This window comes from Colobus angolensis, unplaced genomic scaffold (genome assembly GCF_000951035.1).
Source record: "Colobus angolensis palliatus isolate OR3802 unplaced genomic scaffold, Cang.pa_1.0 Scaffold152, whole genome shotgun sequence".
NCBI lineage: Eukaryota > Metazoa > Chordata > Mammalia > Primates > Cercopithecidae > Colobus > Colobus angolensis.
In genome coordinates this window covers 2961074-2983140 of record NW_012114622.1, presented here as the reverse complement: position 1 = coordinate 2983140, position 22067 = coordinate 2961074, and positions in this window count along the sequence as shown.

Sequence of the window (22067 nt, the reverse complement as noted above, 5' to 3'; positions counted from 1 at the left end):
GAGCTTTGTGGCCGGTAGGCTGTGTGTAATTTCCATTTTATTTTCAACAGTCATGTTAGTTCTTGAACTATTTTAGCTACAAATGCTAGCCCATTGTCTGACCCTAGTGTCAGAGGCAGTCTGAATCTAGGGATAATGTGCCTTGTTAGCACAGTAGTTACCTCTCATGCTTTCTCTGTTCTGGTGGGGAAAGCCTCCATCCATCTTGAAAAGGTGCAGATGAGTACTAACATGTACCAATAGTCCCCTGCTTGGGGCAGCTCAGTAAAGTCCATGACTAGGTTTTCACAGGGTTTGGCTCCCATTTCTTGAATTCCTGGGGGCCAAGTGGGCCCTTGCCATAGGTTATTCTGGACACAAATTAGACATTGTTTACAAACAGCTTGAGTGATGGCAGTGAGCCGTGGCACATAGAAATGATGTCCCAGTAGTGTTTCTAGTGCCACTTTTCCTATATGAGTTCCTTGATGGAATTGCTTCACAAATCTAGGGGCTATTATTTCACGGATGGCTAGCCTCCTATTGGAGAATCTCCACCATTCTCCTTTAATGTAACTTCCAGTTTCTTTGGCAAAGCAGGCCCTTTCATTTGGAGAATAATTTGGGACCTCTAGAAGGGGAGGTTCTGGGAGGAGAGGTAAAGCTATGGCTTCCTCTTTACAATGAGGGGTAGCCGTTGCTGCCTGTTTTGCCTCTCTGTCCACTTTTCTGTTTCCTTTGACCTCTAGTGTTCCTGCTTTTTGGTGTCCCTTGCAATGTATAACTGCCACTTTCTTTGGGGCCCATACAGCATTTAAAAGCTGTAGAATTTTTTCTTTATATTTTATTTCTTTACCCCCAGCAATTATGAGTCCTCTTTATTTACATATAGCCCCATGAACACGCAACATGGCGAAGGCGTATTTGGAATCTGTGTAGATATTGACCTTTTTGTCTTTTGACACCAGTGAGCTCTTGTCAGGGCTATTAGCTCTGCTTTCTGGGCTGATGTTCCAGTAGGCAGAGACTGAGCCTCTATCACTGAGTCTACTGTTACTACTGCATACCTGGCCCACCAGACCCCTTCTAGTACAAAACGGCTTCCACCTGTAAAGTATTTTACATCTGGATCTCTGAGGGATTGGTTGTGAGATCCCTCTGGCTTGAGAATACCTCGTCTACTGCATCTACACAACAATGAAGGGGGGCTCCTGGTCCTGATTCAGTTGGGAGCAAGGTAGCTGGGTTTAGGATATTTATTGTCTCTAGAGTTATGCAAGAATTCTCACACAGGGGCCCTTGGTATAGAGTCATTCTCAGATTTGATAACCACTGGTGTCCTCTCTGATCCATTAAAGTTATAACCAAGTGTGGTACCCAGATGCTCAGTTGCTGTCCCACAGTCAGTTTGTCAGCTTTTTGTGCCGGTAGGGCTGTGGCAGCTGGTGCTTTAAGGCACAGAGGCCATCCTAGTGCCACAAGATCCAATTCCTTGGATAAGTATACCACTGGATGATGCCATGATCCCATGACTTGAGTTAGGACCCCTATTGCCATTTGTTTTAGTTCATGGACATGCAGAAAGAAAGGTTTAGTTAGATCAGGCAGTCCTAAGACTGGGGCCTGGGTTAAGCCTTCTTTGATTTGTTTAAATGCCCTATCTTGGTCAGCCTCCCAAAGGAGGGGTTCCCTTCTGCTGCTTTTGTGGCTTCATATAAAGGCCTGGCCATCAGTGATAAATTTGGGATCCAAATGTGGCAGAACCCTGCTGCCCCCCGAAATTATCTTATTTGGTGCTGGCTGGTTGGAGCTGGGAGTGCACAAACAGCCCACTTTCGCTCACTGCCTAGCCATCATTCCCCTTGACTCATTTCAAAACCTAAATACTAGACTGTTTTGGAACAGATTTGAGCCTTCTTTCTGAACACCTTATATCCGGTTTTCCACAGGAGGTGGAGGAGGTGTTAGGTTCCCTGGAGGCAGTCCTCTTGCATTGGATCTACTGGAAGCAGGTCATCTATATATTCCAGCAAGACACAGTTGTCATTTGGCTAGGTGTAGGCCTTGAGATCTGAAGTCAGTGCTGCTTCAGAGATTGTGGAAGAGTTTTTGAACACCTGTGGGAGTCTTGTCCAGGTGAAATGCCATTCACCCCACGGAAATGCCAAGATGAGCTGACTAATTGGTGCCAGGCAAAGAGAGAAGAATGCATCTTTCAGGTCTAGGCAAGTAAACCAGACAGCACTTGCTGGAATACGTCCCGTTAAAGAATATGGGTTAGGTACCACTGGGTGGATGGTCACTGTAGCCTCGTTCACAGCACATAAGTCCTGCACCAGCCTATATTCACCAGACAGTTTCTGTGCCGGCAGGAGAGGAGTGTTCCAGGGTGACTGGCATTTGACTATGATTCCATGTTTGAAGAGTTGCTCTAAGTGTTTGTGAATGCCCCATGTGGCTTGTTGGAAAAGTGGGTACTGGTGGAACTGAACTGGGGTTGCCCCTGGTTGCAACTCTACTACTACTGGCACCTGAATTTTAGCCAGCCCAGGTGGGTTGTCTTCAGCCCATACTCCAGACATTTTATTAAGTAGCCCATACAGTTCATTTATTCCCAGTTCTGGTGACTCTTTTGTGTATAGTCTCCATTTGTCAGTCTGTGGGATGGTAAGGGTTATCACCATGGCCTTTGGGAGAGTCAGGTTTAAAGTCATATCTCCTTGTGGCCCAAAAGCAACCTGTGCTTACAGTTTTTGGAGTAGGTCTCTTCCCAGCAGGGAAACTGGGCAATTTGGGAGGTACAGGAATTCATGTTGAACTTCTTGTCCTCCTATGACACACCTCCTTTGCTGACAAAATGGCCTTTTCTCTGGGACCCCTGTAGCCCCAACAATAGTTGTATGGTGTTTGCAGAGTGGCCTTATGGGCTGGGTCACCACTGAATGTTCAGCCCAGGTGTCTACCATAAAGTCCACCCCACTTCCACTGTGACCATGGGCTCCTGGGGGCCTACGGTGATGGAGCCTGGTCTGGCCTAGTCTTCATATCCTCCAGTCCCTGTCAGCCTGATCAGGTTGGTATCCAGTTCCCTCAGGGTGCGGCAGCCCTTGGCTGGTGGCCTGTTTGTCTCACAGCCTTGGTTACCTTCTTCATTGTCCTATCTTCACTCATTTTTCCAGTGTCCTCTCATTTTGCATTGTGCACATTGTTTCCTATCTAGCCTTGGGGGGCTTCCGGGCCTCTGCCCAGCCTGGCCCTTCCTGTGCCCGCGTCTGCATCCCTTGGTGATGCCAGTTTCCCTTTCTGTGAGGGTTGCTGCAAGCAGGTCAGTTTTATTCCAAAGTGTCTGATCAGCTTCCTTTTTTGTCTCCTGGTCATGGTTGACGTACACCTTGGTGGCTACTTTTATAAGCTGAGTAGCATTCATGCCTGCGAAACCCTCTGGCTTTTGCAGCTTCTGCCTGATGTCCCCCTGGGCTTCTCCTACAAACACTGTATTTACCATGTACTGATTTTCAGTAGCCTCAGGATCAAACAGAGTGTAAAGCCTGAATGCCTCACAGAGTCTCAGTTCCTTGAAGCACTTCTGAGATCTTTCCTAAATTGATTGCCTTATTTTTGCCTTCCCTTAGCCCTCGCGAAGTGCTGCTTGGTACTTCTGCAGGTGCTGAAACTGGGTTGCATCATTTGGGTCCCAGTGAGGGTCTGCTTCTGCTTCCCAGTGAGTGTATGCCTGGACATTAAGTGTGCCTTCTGGCACACTGGCTTCTAGCCAGTGGAGGGCTGCCTGGGTCACCCTTCGGCACTCTTCGGTATTGAACAGCATTAGAAGGAGTTGCTTGCAATCTGGCCAGGTTGGATTGTGTGTCAGGAAGATGGACTGAATTAGACCTATGAGGGCCTGTGGCTTCTCTGTATAAGAGAGGCTATGGTGTTTCCAGTTTAGAACAGTGGTCGAGAAAGCTGATAAATGAAGGTTTGTTGCCCCCCTTGAATCTGGTCATTTTCATCATAATAGAGGGGTCGCTGCATTTCCCAGAGGGGCATCTGCAAAGCCCAAGTATGGCCAGACTGGAGACGGCTTGCCTGATCATCCTGACTGTCCTCCTTGAACCCCTGGGGTGGGGGCTCTGGTTCCTCCCTCTGGGGTGAAGCTTGGGGTGTGTCATCATCTGAATCTGACTCCATGTGGGCCGTTGGCCCCTGCAAATGGGGGATCATGAATTACAAGGAGGAGGGATTTCTGTTTCCTCTGGTGGCTCCTGTAATAGTGGTTTTTCCTGTCCTTTATGTGATTCCTCCTTTATTTCCAAGCTGCCAGTGAAGCTGGCTTGACTTTCACTTTGGCATCTTGCAGTAAGCCACCAGGCAGGGCTGTAACCGTGTAGGTCAGTTTTGGACCACATTTAGCCACGAGTCAATGTAAGGAAACTTGTTTGGGTGCCCTGGCTGTCCTCCAACACTGGTTACCACCCGATATACATGGCCAATTGTTCCTTTATATGCTGTCCCTTCAACCGACCATCTGACATCAAAAGAAGGCCATTCTGTTTGACACAGAGTTCTTAACCTCTAGGGGGTCAACTGGGTTCCATAATCCCCCTTGTAACCTTTTTTAAAGTTCTTTAACATGTGTTCTAATGGAGTGGGTTTTGACAACTTCCCTCCCATTTCTCCCAGTTATGGTGCAACACACTCTCTCTCTCTTTTGCTTCAGACCAATGAGACCACCCCCCTCACAGGAGTTTTCAGACACTGCTTAGCTTTGGAGTGTTTGTTAATTTCCCATAATTACTAAATTGTGGGGTACCTCCCTGAGCCATATGCAGATCACCACTAGTCCTGGTTGGTCCCACAATTCCCACATATCATATGGTCTATGCTAAGAGACTGCAGCCCTCACACATCACTGCCTGCATTGGATCCTCCTGGAACTGCCTCTTTTGCAAGCACTCACACACTTTCTCACTCCCAGTTCCTTTCTCAACCAATTTAGAGAGTCACTTTCTCAACCTGGGTTGGATGGGGTGTAAGTTTCCCCAACTTTGCGAGCCACTCTCGTGTCCTGTACTGGGCTACTGGTTACACCCTGGGAGGTGATCAAGCTCCCCTTCCATCCTTATGGGATGGGTTCTGCCTTGGGTCCCAAACCTTACCATGGTCCTGAAGCACACTGTCCCAAGAATTGTCCTGTAGCCCCTTAGGTTCCGTTGTGCTGTCAGGGAAGGGCACCAGGTTATGGGAGAGCTGATCTCCTTTCTGTGTCGAAGTTCTCCCAGTGGCACCTGGGGTCGTGGGTCTCCCTTGGCCTGGGGTTCAAGCCCCACAGACAAAGGAGACAGTAAACCTGTTGTCTCCAATCTCAGAAGAGCCCCCAGAAAAATACCGCAGAAATCAGAGAACCAGAGAGACCAAATGGGTGAAACAGGAGGATTTACTGAGTGCACTCAGATTCACTGAGTGCCCAGCAGATTCACATTGAAAAAGCTGAGCCCTGAACAAAGACAGAGCTTGACTTACACATGCAACCGAGGGGGTTGGCTATCTAGCAGCGCAAAACTTACAGAGCAGGCAAACAGGCTTACAGAAGCAGAACAAAGGCAGTTAATCATACAGTGACAGCTTTTGCAACTTGAGGAAAAACAGGAACTTACCAAGCTAAGGCAGGGTTTACAGCTGGTACCTGTCTTACTCAAGCATGTCTTGTGACCTTGTTATTTTACACAGAAGAGAAACAGGAATCTGTAAAACTTTGTGAAGTAACCTTGAGTTTCACTAAGGAAGGATTTACAAAAATGGGGAGGGGAGCTAGGAGAGGAGAAACACCTGTTTTCTCATATTTGCTTGTAACTGGGAGGAGAGGGGGCTCTGGAGCACATTCCTTGAGGGCTCTGGTTTTGCAGATAATGTCATCAAATCCTTTTCAGAGCTCTGCTGCCTATCACTAGGTCTTGGAGCAAGTCAGCCTAGCAAGAGAAGACTTGTTCCTTTCTTTTACTTGTTCTTTCTTTTTACATTTTCTGCTCCAATGTAAAACACACAAATTTGACAGGCAAAACCATTTTGCTTAACTCTTTAATACTACTCCCTTTGGACTCAGGCAACCTTGTATAGGTTGTATGAGGGCCTGGCTATACTTATGGGACCACTCTGACATTCTTCAAGACTTACCTGTCTCCAAGAGACAAGCATTTCACAGGGCCAAGTGGAATTTCCACACTAAATCCATGTTACCCCTTCTTGACCAGGCTCTGAGTACATTACACTCTGAAATATCATGCTCAAATAAACTTAAATGCATTTCTAGAGACTGTAGGGGCCCCCATCCCAGGCTAGTACTCTTAAGTACAAACTGCCCATGGAATGGACAACAGGCAGCTCTTTGTGGTGACATGAGAAGACAGTGGTCATGTGGTCTCATATACACACACATCTACTGTGGCTACCCACAGGGAGAAGAAAAGGCAAAACAAATGAGTTGGTTGGTATTGCCATTCTCCATGCCATTATGATCGAGAACAAAACAGTGAGGAATAGGAGAATTCTAAACTCAAACTTGGCCTTACAGAGCCATAGGAAGGTGTATTTATCAAAGTAGGAAGACAAAACATATTATTCACACTTTATTGCTTAGTTTATAACTCTGAAATATTTAGAAACATTATGTAGATCTCCATTTGTGTTCTTGCCCTGGGTCCTACCAATCACAGAGGACTGACTGCTTTTATAGATTAAATAGATGATATATTAGGGCTGCCTGTTTTCCCAAACTTACTAACGTCTATGAAATAAATGGAGAAAGCCTAGATGAACACCCAAATAAATTCTGGCAAATCTTTAACGATTTTATAAAGGCAGTACAAAAAGAAAATTACAGAAAAACATCACTTATAACATGATTAATCTTCATAGATGCATGAGAAAAAAAAAACAAAAAACTTTGACATATTCTACACTGCTTGCTTATTTCAAAACAAGAAAACTACAAGAATAAATTGATGGATACTTCCTTAGCCTGATAAAATGCATTAACCTCATTCATAAAGCCAGCATCTTAAGATACTAAGAAATGGGGAAACCCTAGCAACATTTTTACTAAGATCAGGACAAAAATGCACCACTATATCCGCTACAATTTAGCATTGAATTAATAGCCAAAGCAGCTATATAAAAGAAATCAATAACCATTTTCAGATGACATGGAAGTGTTTTTAGGAAACCTTAGGGAATCGATAGTAAAACTAACATCCTCAAACAGTAAGAGTTTAATAAGGTAGCCGATATAGCATAAATAAATCTATAATCTTAATAAAATGATAACCAGTTAGGGGATTTAATGGTAAAGAAAATCATACATACAATAGAAATAAAAAAGAAAAATATTTACAAATAAACTTAACAAGGAATATACAAAACCCATATGAAAAATATTTCTGCTTTCCTTAAATTATAAATTCACTAAATACCAGTAACTATATCAGAGTCTTTCTAGTTGCTAGAGTTTATATGGCAAAATAGCAACAACAAATAATTAGGAAAAAATTGGAAAAGAAAGAGTTAGGGACACTAGACTTAATAGACGTTACAGTCTAGTAAACCAGTGTGATATTAGCGCAAGAAACCTCAGACACGCCAGTGGAAGAGAATAAAGGTCCAGAAATAGTCCTGGCTACACAGGAATAGAGGTGGCATCTTAAATAACTAGGGAAATATCAACATTTTCTAAACAGTTCTGAAGAAATGGGGTTACTATATGAACAGAATAAAATTTGGTTTACACTTCACATTAAACACAAAAATAAACTCCAAATAGATCAGGGAGCTAAATGTAAAAATGAAACCGTGAAAGTAATAGCAGAAACCTGAGTTAGTTTCTTTATAACCTTGGTGTAGAAAAGGATATTGATTTGGAGTCAAAATGGAGATGAACTAAATGCAACTTCATAAGATTAAAACAACAAAAACCTTTGCATAGCAAAAACCATATAAGCAAAGTCAAAAGAGGAATGACAAATCAGGAGAAAATATTTATAATATATATCACAGATAAAGGGATAATATTTTATATGTATTAGTCCATCATAAATCAATATAAGATATTAGTCCTATTAATCCAAAATTAATATGCAAATGGAATACTCTTTATCCATAATATGTACTGCACATATTATATATGATGTATAACATATTATTTCTAATATTATATACTTGAAAAATGTATACTTGCAAATATATACATATATGTGTAATATATATAAATGTCTATTATACATATATAAGTCTATCTGTATATATGTTTATATACATATAGGTGTATAGAATATTTATATACATATGTTAATACAAATATATAAGAAATGTATATAGAGACAAATTCATTAACATTTGGGGAAAATTTTTATTATTTTTTATATAGTTATCCAGTTTCTTCAGGATTATTTATAAATGAATGCTTTTAGATTTAAGGGAAAAAACCCAAATATTAAATAATAATCCAAAGAAATGAACAATTTACATAAAAAGTATTAAAGATGTCAAAAAGATATTCAACTTTATTTAAATCAGAGAAATGTGGTTTTAAATTAAACTGAAATATCATCTTGAAATTCTCAAACTGGAAATATTAAAGCTTGACAACCTCTTCTGTTGGCAAAGCTGTAGGGAAACAGACATTCCCACACGTGGGAATACAAATTGGTACACCACTTATGCAGGAAAATTTGGCAAATCTGTCAAAACTACTTACACGTTCAACCCAGTATTCCATTTCTTGGCATTTACCCCACAGTATACATTCAACAATATGAAATAGATCTATTCAAGGTTATTGAGTCATCGTTTGGAATTACAAAATATCAGAAGTAACCAAATGCTCATGTACCAGAGTTTGGTTGTGGCCTGCCCACAATAGATTATTATGTAGCTGCAACAAATAATGAAAAATGACACTATGTGATTCCAGGATATATTGTTCAGTGAAAAAAAACAGTGCAAAACCATATAAGCATGTATTTAATATTACCTATTGTGCAAGAAAGGGAAAATAAAAAAAATACATGTATTGCTTATATTTTTAAAAACAGGAAAACATCACCACGGACACTCACATGAAGGATGAACCAGAAACGAATGTTTGTGATTGTCTCTTGGGAGTGTTTGAAAGTGAAGCAGAGGGATTTTGGTGGGGGCCTGATACTTTTCTATTATCTTTTTGTATAATTCTTACTTTGGACACATGTTAATGCTTTGCATAGTTAAACATAAATAATGGATCTACAAAGTTGTTGGGGGGAGTACTTGAAATAGAAGCAGAAACTCATAAGCCTAATTGTGTTTCAAATAAATAAAGTCATAACACTTGAGGGTGTGACAGCTAATTAAAAAAAAGTTTTTTTGAACATTTTTACTATATATTCTTAGACTAAAGCTTTAAAAAACTGTAAACAAATATTGAACTCTCGTTGCTAGATTTGTTTGTAGCTGTGGTATGGGCTGATATTTCTGAAATGAATTTTGTGTATTCTAGGAATGAACAAGTAAGTGATTTTAAAAAGTTAAGCATAAGGAGAGAAGACTCAAATTAAGCCTGTGATACTGGATTCAGACTAAAAGTATCAGTACAGATTTATGGTGTTTCAGATAGATTAGACATATACGTATGTTTTCTCATGTGTGTGTGTCTCTGTATTACATATCTTTTCTAGCCATGTCTCCCCAAACAGGTCTTAGAAACTATGTCACCTAAGTAGCAATAACTACACCTAGCATCCAGGTCAAGGTTTCTTAATTATAAGCATATAAATGTCAAACAAACAAACAAGAATCACCTCTCTTTTTTATGGTAAAATGCTATTCTTATAGAAGAAACAGTCAAGTTAGAAAATTAAAATTTGGCAACCATCATACTAATAATTGATTTAAGCAAAATCATCAAACTGATGGGTAAAATTTAATGAGAAACAAGATATTTACATAGTCTCAAAGTATCTTCTCAAAAGTTCATTATCAATAACAAGAGAAAAATCTAGTAACTGTAGTAGAGATATTGTAGACATCACTTTAGCCAACAGATCAAATTTAACATCATTATTAATGGAACAAAATAATACTGTGGACCTTCAGATATGATACGCTAAGAAAGTCGCTTCATTACTACTGGACTATTCCTTCTGAAAATGAGTCACCTAAATCTTCTTACAGGAAAACATCAGTCAAGCCCAAACCAAAAAAAAAAACTGTTCTTTACTTTTCAAAAATTGAATTGCATGAAAGACAAAGATCTGACCAAAAAAAAAAAAAATCTATTCTGGATTGGATCCTGAAATACAATGAAGGACACTGATTCTGAGGATTGGATAAATTGGAAAAAGATCTGTAGATTAGATAATACATTGTGCTACTCTTGGCTACAATTATTTTGATAACTATACTGTGCTTATGTAAGACAATATCCTTCTTAGGGAAATTAATCTGAAGTATTTAGCAGTGAAGTGGCATTCTGGCTGTCACATTTTGTGAATTTATTCCGAAAAAATTACATGTAAACACACATAAAATGAGGGCAAATGTGACAAAATGTTAATACCTGCAGAATCTGGATGAGAGTATTACACAGTAGTTCTTTATGTTATTCTCACAGCTTCTCTGTAATACTGAAATTATTTCAGAGTAAAAATTATAACAAAAGAACAAATTACAAGGATATTGATATTCCAGAAAATAACATTCTTCTTTTATTTTGGATTCTTGAAAGTTGCAGTTTGCCTCACTGAGCATCTGTAAATACTGAAATATGGTACCCAGAAGTGAAAGGGGAAAAAATACCATGTCTGGTGTGACAAAAAGGGTGAGATTGTTTCTCAGTCCCCTTAATGATTGCCTTTCTTCAGATACTATTTATATGGGATGGCAAGAGCAAGAATGTACTCTCATCTAAGGGCCTATTAAAAGTGGGCTGAATCTAAGAATTGATATCTCATCACTCTACCACATCATGGTGGCTCACAGGTAATGACAGAGTTGCAAGGTACTTCATGTGAGGTAGAATACAGTTATTCAATCATCTCAAATGACCTTTTATTGTATACTTCATTTGTATGCTGTCTTTTGGGAAGCACTCATTTATAATTATAAAGTTCAAATTGGGAAAGGTTGAGTCATGACTTTCTCTTTGAAATCTCAGTACACCAACTTATTCAGAGGAATAAGTGTCTGGGGCCTGTCTGTTCTTGGGGAAGCACCAGAATTATCACAGTTCTAATTACAAAGAAATCATCCAAATAGAATCTATCTAGGGGGCCTGGATTGAGCCTCTGACTCTAAAGAAGGACAAAATTGATAACTTTACCACTTGAAAAATAAAAACCATAAAAATACAAAAAAATTAGCCGGGTGTAGTGGTGGGCGCCTGTAGTCCCAGCTGCTCGGGAGGCTAAGGCGGGAGAATGGCGTGAACCTGGGAGGCAGAGTTTGCAGTGAGTCAAGGTTGCGCCACTGCACTCCAGCCTGGGCGATAGAGTGAGACCCCGTCTCAAAAAATAAATAAATAAATAAATAAAATAAATAAATAATAAAAAATTAAATAAAAACCATAAAGGTGTTCCCATCACTCTGGCCACATGCAGTGTATTTCAAAATGAAGACAAAGCTATACCATAAAATAAGTGTAAAGAATTTAGAGCTATGATCCTTAATAATTATTATGTCAAAGCTTTAAAAATATCAAATATTAGGTTTCTCTTCTTTATATTTTGCCTATGCTTGCATTGGTGTAAACTTATGATTAGTCTGCATGTTCATAAGATAGCCACATACCAGCCTGGGAAAAATGGAGCTTCCAGGCAAAAGATCCTCACCATAGCGTCTGAGGAAGGAAACAATGATTCTCATTTTTCTAAGATGTATTAGAATCATCTGCAGTGCTGTTCCAATTTATCCATTCTCTCTGAGATCCTTCTTCACACGCATCAAAATTGAGTACACCTGATTTCTATTAAGAAGGACTACCACTTTTGAGGTGCCATTACCAATGGGTCTATGTGTGATTTCTCAGCTGTGTAAATAGTGAGCGGTGAGATGGAAAGAGGTTAAGGTTTATTGTTCTAAAAATGCCTTTTAATGCCAAGGAGAGGGTAGATGTGTATTCATGTTTGGTAGATTTTCTTAGAGATCTCATGATATTTCTTGTAAGATTCCCTCATGAGATGTCCAGTCAAGCCAAAAAATACAGTAAAATGAAGGTGATAACTGAGTACCTAGAATAAAAGAGGATAATGCTGAAGACACCTTTGCAAAAATTATAACTGAGAAAATTGTAAGAGTGAAACAGTTCTGATCGTACCGACTCCATCTTGCTTCTTATCTCTTAGCTGTCCTTGTTCATTCCTGGGTGTAGGACTTTGGCACGAACTTAGTTTATAGTTTAATTTTTGAAACAAAGATGATACCAGCCATTTCCCGAAACAAACCCCGCTTCTTGCCTGAGGACCAGACTGCCTCTGTAGGATTAACAAATTAGCCACAATGGTTTAGGAGTCCTACAGCCAGAGGCCACCAGATTCTAAACTTCCCCAACTGCTCCTAGGGGTAATATCACTATTGTAAAATCTAAGATTGGTGTTCCAGATATTTGTCAAATATTGCACTTGATGGAGCAGCTGGCGCCAACCAGGTCAATAAACTGGCTCATCTTGTCTTGTGACCTCTACTTAGAAACTGACTCAGCACAAGACAGCTTCCACTCCCTGATTTCATCTACGACCCAACCAATCAACACTACACGCCCCACTTCCTGGACCCTTTCCCACCAAATTATCCTTTAAAAACTCTAGTCTCTGAATTTTCAGGGAGATTGATTTGATTAATAACTGTCTCCTGCGTAGTGCAGCTGGCCTCACATCAATTAAACTCTTTCTTTATGGCAATGCTGTGGTCTCTGTGCAGTGGGCAGGAAGAGCCCATCAGTTGGTTGCAAAGTTTCTTTAAGATTTAATATATTTGGGGCCAGGCGCGGTGGCTCAAGCCTGTAATCCCAGCACTTTGGGAGGCCGAGACGGGCGGATCACGAGGTCAGGAGATCGAGACCATCCTGGCTAACAGGACGAAACCCCGTCTCTACTGAAAAATACAAAAAACTAGCCGGGCGAGGTGGCGGGTGCCTGTAGTCCCAGCTACTCTGGAGGCTGAGGCAGGAGAATGGCGTGAACCCGGGAGGCGGAGCTTGCAGTGAGCGGAGATCGCGCCACTGCACTCCAGCCCGGGCGACAGAGCGAGACTCCGTCTCAAAAAAAAAAAAAAAAAAAAAAAAAAGATTTAATATATTTGGAAACAACAACAACGAAAAGCATACTTAGGCTTTAATAAAACTCCTGCTGATTTAAATTCTTTCTGACCCATTGAGAGCCTTCTCCTGTAATGTTGCTTTACCAGGCTTGCACTTGACCTTTGATCTCCAGTAACACTGAGGCTAACTCCCTGTTCCCTCCATGCCTATCTTGATTTTTAAACTTGCATGGAAATCTGACTTTTGAGAATTGGAAAGAAAATGACTGTACACTTACCATACTATAGTTCATTATTTGTGTTTCTCAGTAAGTATAATTTAACATGAAGTAAAAATAATAAATGATGATTTTCTCTAAACTTCCATGCTTCTTCCTGTCAATGTTAAATAAAAAATTCCATGGATTTCCTCTTTAAAGAAATAAATTTTTAATGATTACTCCAGTTGTGTGACCACAGTCAACAAGTAAAATAGTTTCATTGACTATGATTATAGGCACTGAGTTTCTTTCTTAAATACTTTAAGTGATTCACTAACTTGCACTCTCTTGTGAGTTAAATCCAGTTTCAGCCAGATTTTTTTTAACAAGTGAGAAAGAGACTGTGGATCTTAGTGCCTGTTCTAGTGTCAGTTTACAGATAGGAGTCTGTATATTGGACAATCTTCTAAGAAAAAAAAGTAAAATGTTTTAATATAAAACATCAGAAAATCAGTGTTGCACCCTGTGTTTCGTCTTTCATGTTGTGAAACTGTCTTCACCTCTAAATCCTTTAGCAGAAAATTACCTTTTCCAAAACAAAGGAAATGTAGTCTCACCTATAACCACAGTCATTTTCATTGGGCTAGTAATCAACAACATCTAGATTACCAGAAACAGAGTCTGCTATTGTTTAAATAGGTAAAGGGAGTACTAAAAATTCTTAATAGTATGTAACAAAGCTTGATTTAGACATGAAAACCAAAAAGAGTGTTTCTGCAATTTAACTTGTAGAATGTAAGGTAAGTGCAAAGACCCAAAGATCCCCTAGAACTAGTGCCATGACATCGCTGTCATTCCTGGGTCCCGTTGACCATTAACAAGCAACACTGGTAGCAGTTTTGAATCAGGAGCATTGAGATTATGATACACTGAGCTCTTACGGCTATGACCTTACTTTGCTTACAACAGCTCTATACATGTGGCTGAGTAATTATTAAAGTTGTTATTTTTGGTTCTCTTTTTGCATCATGAGTTCCACCCCACAGTGGAACTACTGTCAAAATATCATAAACATCCCCTCCCCTCCCCCTCTCCTCTCCTTTCCTTTCTTTTTTCTTTTTTTTTTTTTGACTGAGTTTCACTCTTGTTGTCCAGGCTGGAGCACAATGGTATGATCTCTGCTCACTGTTATCTCCTACTCCTGGGTTCAAATCACTCTCCTGCCTCAGCCTCCCGAGTTACTGGGATTACAGGCATCCGCCACCATGCCCAGCTAATTTTAGTAGAGATGGGGTTTCACCATGTTGGCCAAGCTGGTCTCAAATTCCTGACTTCAAGTGATCTGCCTGCCTCAGCCTCCCGAGTTACTGGGATTACAGGCATCCGCCACCATGCCCAGCTAATTTTAGTAGAGATGGGGTTTTACCATGTTGGCCAAGCTGGTCTCAAATTCCTGACTTCAAGTGATCTGCCTGTCTCCACCTCCCAAAGTGCTGGGATTATAGGCGTGGGGATCTTCCTTTCTTTGAAGCAAAGTTTTATGTTTCTCTGCTTCCCCTGGCATAGATAAAGATTTTCTGGTGAAGACAGATATGAACTAAAAAGAAAAGAAAAGAAAGAAGAGTGAGAGGCAGAGAAAGGAAGGAAAGGGAAGTGGAGAGGAGGGGAGAAGGGAAGAGGAGCAGGAAAGGGGAAGGAAGGAAAAATTGGGTTAACACAGAAGTTGAATAGAATTTGTTTCTAAGTCCATTCTGAATTTTGTCATTCCAAAATGGCCTTGTAAATATTTGCAAATGAAAACTTAGTCCTATTTTGGAGAAGTTGTAGGACTTCATTCATTTAACAAATAATCCTAAAAATAATAGTAGTAATAAAACTTTACATTTACTTCGTTTTACATTTACATTTATTAGTTCATTGACACAGCAAGGATTCCCAGTTAGAAATTTGTAGTAAATTGTCAAATGGATTTTCATCTTTTATATATTTTCAATCTAATAGATTCCAGGAGATGGCCTTTTATAACAAATATCTACAAATTCAGATAGCATACCAATGAAATGTTGCAATAGCATGGTTTAATGGATAAATTGCATCCATACATAATGTTATTTATCTAAAAATGTTTTGAGAAAATCCAGGCCAGTGATTCACTGATCCCATATTCCTTCTTCATTTGCCTGTATAACTGTATTCATGCAATTCATTCTCATAGGACAGCCTGTCTCCCTACTACCATCTCACATATCTTTATTTGAAGATTATGTGAGATGATGTATGTAAAGAATTTAGCACAATACCATAGAAAATATAGAAATAATAGAACACAGAGAAATAACAATGTTACCTTCCTAATGAGGACCACCGTTTCCCACCACATGATGTTTAAAATTTCTTTTACAATAAAAGCCCACTTTGTAACATTATTAGCAAGTGGTGTTAATTAAATAATTTTAATTTGTTGCTTTCTTTCAAGCCAGTCTGTAATAAATCTGGTATACCTACAAATCTTCCATTGCCTTGGCTTGCCCTTCGAGGCTTAGTTCAAATTCTACCTTTTCAGATTCCATAAAAGTTAATCTTCCTGTCTAAATTCACAATGGTACAATGGCTCTACTGTCTGAGCCATCCTCTTTCTCTTCAGTATTAAAATCACAAGCTCTGGAATCAAAGTCTGAGAATAAGATTCTCTAAGGTTTGAGTTGAAGGTTTTAGTCTAAGATTTTCCACACACTGCTATGTGATGTCAGGCTTTTAAACCCTTTGAACTTCCATTTCCTCTTCTGTAAATGGTAGTAGTAATATTTATTTGAAGATACGTGATACGATATATGTAAAGAATTTAGCACAATACCATAGAAAATAAAGATAGGAATAATAGAACATAGAGAAATAAACAGTGTTACCCTTATCATCACCATGACTAATAGTCTGGTTTTACTAAGCTGGAATGCCACATATGGGCACATATTATAATATTTAAAGAAAGACTACAAGCTGTCCATCTTGTTTGCATGAGATTATCTTTGTTTCCCGCACATATCCACCCTCAGCTACACAGTTTTCACAGAATACACATAGCTACCTTAACCAAGACTTTCCAGTATCACCACAATATCTGCCTGGAAAGCACCCTTTCCTGGTGTTAGAGAGTAGCTTCAGTTCCTCCCTGAGTTCCTAATGAGGACCACCATTTCCCACCACATGATGTTTAAAATTTCCTTTACAATAAAAGCCCACTTTGTAACATTATTAGCAAGTGGTGTTAAATAACTTTAATTTGTTGCTTTCTTTCAAGCCAGTCTGTAGTAAACCTGGTATCCCTACAAATCTTCCATTGCCTTGCTCATAATGGTTAGTATAATAAATGTTTTGCTTTCATGACCATTGGCCCAACTAACAAGTCTTCAGTTTTACTTTGTCTCTTCCAGTACCTTCTCTTGGATGAAATTTTTAACAAGAGTGAAATGACCAAAGGTGCGATTCAGAAATGTGAGGCCTGTGGCTTGGATAAGCCATATTACAGGGGAGAAATTCCTGAGTAATTCACAACTGGGCTTGTTTCCAAAAAAAATTCAGACTCTATTTTATTTCTTGACTCTCCATTAGGATGAATTTCTACTTCAGGAGAAATAATTCAAATTTTAAAAATAAAGTTATAGCTCCTTTTTTCTTCAGTTCCAATATTAGACCTAAGGGGTACATTCTTTGTTCCACTGTGAACAGAACACAACACCATCCACACTCACGTATCATTGATTTTGGACTGAGCACTTTGCTAGTCTGATGTCAGCAGTCAGAGATGGAGGCCTAATTGGAAAACAAACACACAAAAAATAAGAAGCATCTGAGAATTTTTATGGGATTAAATTGTCATGCAGTTGCTCCCAAAATAAATACAAATAATATTTTTAAAAAACTACCTGCTGAGATTTTAGTTAAAAAGAGAGACAGAGAAAGAGTTAAAATGGCAGCCTGCTATTTTTCCTATAAAGTTATAAAGCTTAATTCAAAAATTTTCTGAAATTTATAGTGCCAGAGGCTAAGCTAAAAATAATTTCCCCTCATTAGATCTTGCAGTTTAACCTCTGAAGTGGAAGGTCTGTGACAGATACATCAAGACTCCAACTCACAAAAGCACCATTCAAAAAGGAAAAGAATAAAGAGGAGCCGTTGCTATTAAATGACCCATAGAAAATCAAAGAGACAAAGAAGACTATTTCTGTAGCTTTCTGGGACTAAGCACAGTGTTGCTAGGCCATTCCAGGTGGATCACTCCTGTCAGCTTCAAATGTATCATGTGCTAAATGAGCATGAAATTTTATATGGAAGCAAAGCTTTGAAAGCTAAACCTTACTAGATAATGACAGAAATCTTGGGGGATAAAAGAAACATAGGGTGTGCTCAATAACCCTAGTGAAAATTAATAATCATTAATTGTCTCCTTTCCCTATCACTGAACAAAGCTTCTGTATCATTTCTGTAGAATAGAGACACACAGTGCCACAAATACTTTACTCCAAGCTACTCCTGAAAATCTGGAACTAAGGAGGAGGGGTGGGCTTAGTTCCTGAAATAAATACTTCTAAATTTTTGTTTTTTTTTTTTTTTTTTTTTTTTTTTTTTTTTTTTTTTTACTTTCATGATCCCAGAAGGTAAAATGCTTGTTACAGTATTCTGGATTCTCCATTCATACTGAAGAACAGATTCTAATATTCTGTTTTACATTCTTAGTCATATTTGTGATCATATCATTAATAGGAGAAGAAGAGAAGAGAACCCATGTATTAGTTAGCATTCAGTTAGGTAAGCAGAGCTACTATGAGTGATATGGAATAAGGGAATATATCAAGAATTAGACCATCCACAACTGTGGAAGCCAATGAAAAGGTCTGTGGAAATTGCCTCTCTGTCTGGTAGGAGCTTGAAATGCCATAAATCTGTAGAGCCAGTAGTTTGCTAGAAAACCTGGACATAAAGTTGAAAAGAGTGAAGACAAACTGTAATCCATAAGGGGTAATTGCAAACAGCACTGTCTTTTAATGCCTACAACCTTGTTGATCTGAGCAATCTGCAAAAGAAGGCAGCACCCTTACGCCTGGCTTAGGACTCAAAAAAATGGAAAGACAGACTTGGTGGAAGCTGAAGGAGCTATGGATCCAAGTGCTTCCCAACACCAACAAAATGAGCCAGTAGATTAATAAAGTTATGCGTACTCTACAATAGCCCCTAGCCCTATATCTGTGTTCCGAGTTGAATGGCTGTTGCTTCACTTTTACCTCCTAAATCTCATGCACACTTCTTTTGGAGCCAACCCTAAGAGAACCATCCAGGGAAGAAATTATTGATATTGACATAGTTCAAAAACCACCACAACACATATTTTTTCAACATCACATTTTCCAGGCTCTGCACCAATTTCTGTTCCATTTATCCTTTATATTAAAACAATTATCTGAGAAATTATTTTACCTTTGAGAAAACTAAGGTTCAGAGAGTCCTACTAATTTTTAGAAAGCTTCCTGAAACTGGAAGAAATCAAATTCAATTTAAGACCAAGTATTTTGGCTTTAGATTTTAAATTAATATTTAAATTATCCTTTATTAACATTAGACTATCTGCAACTGAATACTTTTACACAGTGAATCAGTAGCACGTGACATATCCATTCTGGGTTAAGAGAGTGCACTAAATGAACTATTTAGTGGGTAGGGACTAGGGAAACCAGCAAAGAACAGTAAGTTTCCAATATTGGCAATAGTAAGACATCATTACAAACCCTAAATCTGAAGATAGAAGGAAAGGAAGCAGTTACTGTTACCCAAAAGGGATAGTAAAGGAACAGCCTTTATTTGGTAAAAGGAACAGCCTATATTGCTAAGAAAGAAGGGAACAGAGGTAATAAATACCCCAACCTTACTCTCCTTCAGCTTCCTAGTACTTTTGCTGTCTACTCATGTCTTCTCTTCACACAAACTAACCAGAAACCAATGAGCTAAGAAGTCTTTATGTGCAATCTATAGAAGTCAGTATCCTGGGGACACAGCAGGATGAAGAAGAGTGGGGATTGACCCAGAGTGGCCAATAAAAAATAGCTAGCATGGATAAATTATTCCAAGAGTAAAACATTAATAAAGATTTTAGAGAAACATTTTGTTTTACACAGATATAAATCAATAGCACATTTTCCTAGGTTATGCCTAAACTTTCTTAATTACTATCTAACAAATCATCTCTATACTTTTCCTTATGGACCATTTTTCAAATTCTGGTTTTATGATGACCTGGTAAAGAGAGCCAAGTTAAGACCAAACTTTTGCTAGAGTTTCAGCTTCTAGTGGCAATGTTTTGGCAAAATTGGTGGGATGTTGGCTGGCAGGGGAACAATCCTTGGCCCATGAGTGGATCATCAAAGCATTTGCTTCTTTAATAAAACATCAAAGGCTACTACATGCTGTAAGGTATTTGTGAGACTGAAATTAAGGTGAATTTCAAGTGCTTCACAGGAGAAAACAAGAGAGGAGTTATTTTGTGAATCTTTTGAATTCTTTCTGGTAAGAATTTTCCCCTTATTTTCTAAATATTCATTTATGGGTTTTCTACAATGCACAAAGATATATTTTAAGGTCTGGAAATTGAGATTTTCTTTTCTGTTACTTGGAAAAGATTTGCTGGATGTTGAATCAGAATCTCAGCAGTATCTGCCCAATGTCTGTGGTAAGTCAGCCTTACAGGTAGTAAGAGGAGGAAGATGCAGCATCTTTCTACTTCCTCTTAAAATTGGGGCCTAGGCTCTCAGACATCATGGAGTTGATTGAAAGGAAGAGAACAGTTTAACAAGGATGGTAACTGTTGCTAAGTTAATAGCTTCCTTAGGCTCCAGTTGCAGCTTAAGACAGTGTCTATGCCAGGTATTAACACAACTATACAACCCAAATTCATGATATATAATGGAAGGAGAATGAAGAAACTGAACCTTCTAGGTTTTGATCCAGAATGTATTATTTACGCAACTCTGAGAAAATTGTTGAATCTCTTCAAACTTTTGTTTCATCACCTATACAATGAGAACCTATTGTTGCTTAATTTGCTTTCTGTAAATAATTATTGAAAAAACATATATGAAACACATCAGAGGGTAGACAGTTCAAATGAATGCAACTTGGGAATCCTGGGAAGATGGTGGCTTGAATGTTTTTAGGATGCCCTCTCCTGCTTATCTCAACCTAATTAACAATAGTCTTTTCTGAGCTGAGCGTCTGTTAGGGCCAGTAGTAAGGCCAGGCATGAATGTATGTGGGTGTCTTCAGGTTCAAAAGAAGAGAAGAGAAGAAAAAAGAAGAGAAGGCTGGGTGCGGTGGCTCATGCCTGTGATCTCAGCACTTTGGGAGGATGAGGCGGGTGGATCATGAGGTCAGGAGTTCAAGATCAGCCTGGCCAACATGGTGAAAACCCATCTCTACTAAAATTACAAAAATTAACCAGGCGTGGTGGCGGGTGCCTGTAATCTCAGCTACTCGGGAGGCTGAGGCAGGAGAATCACCTGAACCTGGGAGGCGAAAGTTGCAGTGAACCGAGATCTCACCATAGTACTCCAGTCTGTGCAACAAGAGTAAAACAAAACAAAACAAGAAAAGAAAAAAAGAAAAGAGAAAAACTGTAATAAGCAGGTTATTGTAGGTGGAAATTTAACAATTGTCTCTACTTACAGAGAACATACTAGAAAAAAATTACAGAATTAGGACTCTAAGGAAAGACAGCAAATACAAAAAATATCAATGAGGAGCCAATCAGGGCAGTACTAAAGTTGATGTAGGAACCTTCCAGAATAGGGGTTATCTAAATCAGAGATGAATGCAAACATTATTTTTTGAACAGAACTCACTGATTTTATGTATCTTACTGTGGGCAACTACATATTTCAAAATCTAGAGGAGTATATATGAAGAACAAATATATGCTCCAGAAAACCAAGGGAAACGAAAAAGGACAAAGGCATTGAGTTCCAGCAAACAAATGTGACTTCTAGATGTTTGAGGAGGAATGGATCTAACTAAACAAGCAGATTAAACTGTGAAAACTTAAGTCAGACCTCTCTGAGAGGAACAGGAAAATAGACTACTGTTGCCAAAAGAAGTGCAGCAGAAACAAAGGCTGCTCAAGGCACATCGCAATAGCTGAGGTAAGCAACTGAAGTGTCTTTAGGGGTTCATGCCAGATGTATTATTCCTCAGTAGGTGCCTAAAATAAGGATTTTAGGAGCAACTGCAGCTTCAGTTCAAGAATCTGTGACGGGTGATTTTCCAGCTGAAACAAATGAAAGATGATTGTAAGGTTCCCTAAAGGGCTGGTTTCACAGGTCTAAAAATTTCAAATTAAATGGCAGTGTCAGTAGGAACTTTAGCAACCAAGTGAAAATCTTTGCTCACAGGGGAAGGAAGAAGCTCTGTGTACTAGTCAAGATGGGCTAGATTGTACTGTGCCAACATTTGGTGCCTAAACAAAAAGGCTTATTTTGTACTGATATATAACGGAAGAGGGCAATTGTTCTACATTGACTTTTATGGATCTTGGTTGATATTGCACACTGAAACAAGAGGACAAAG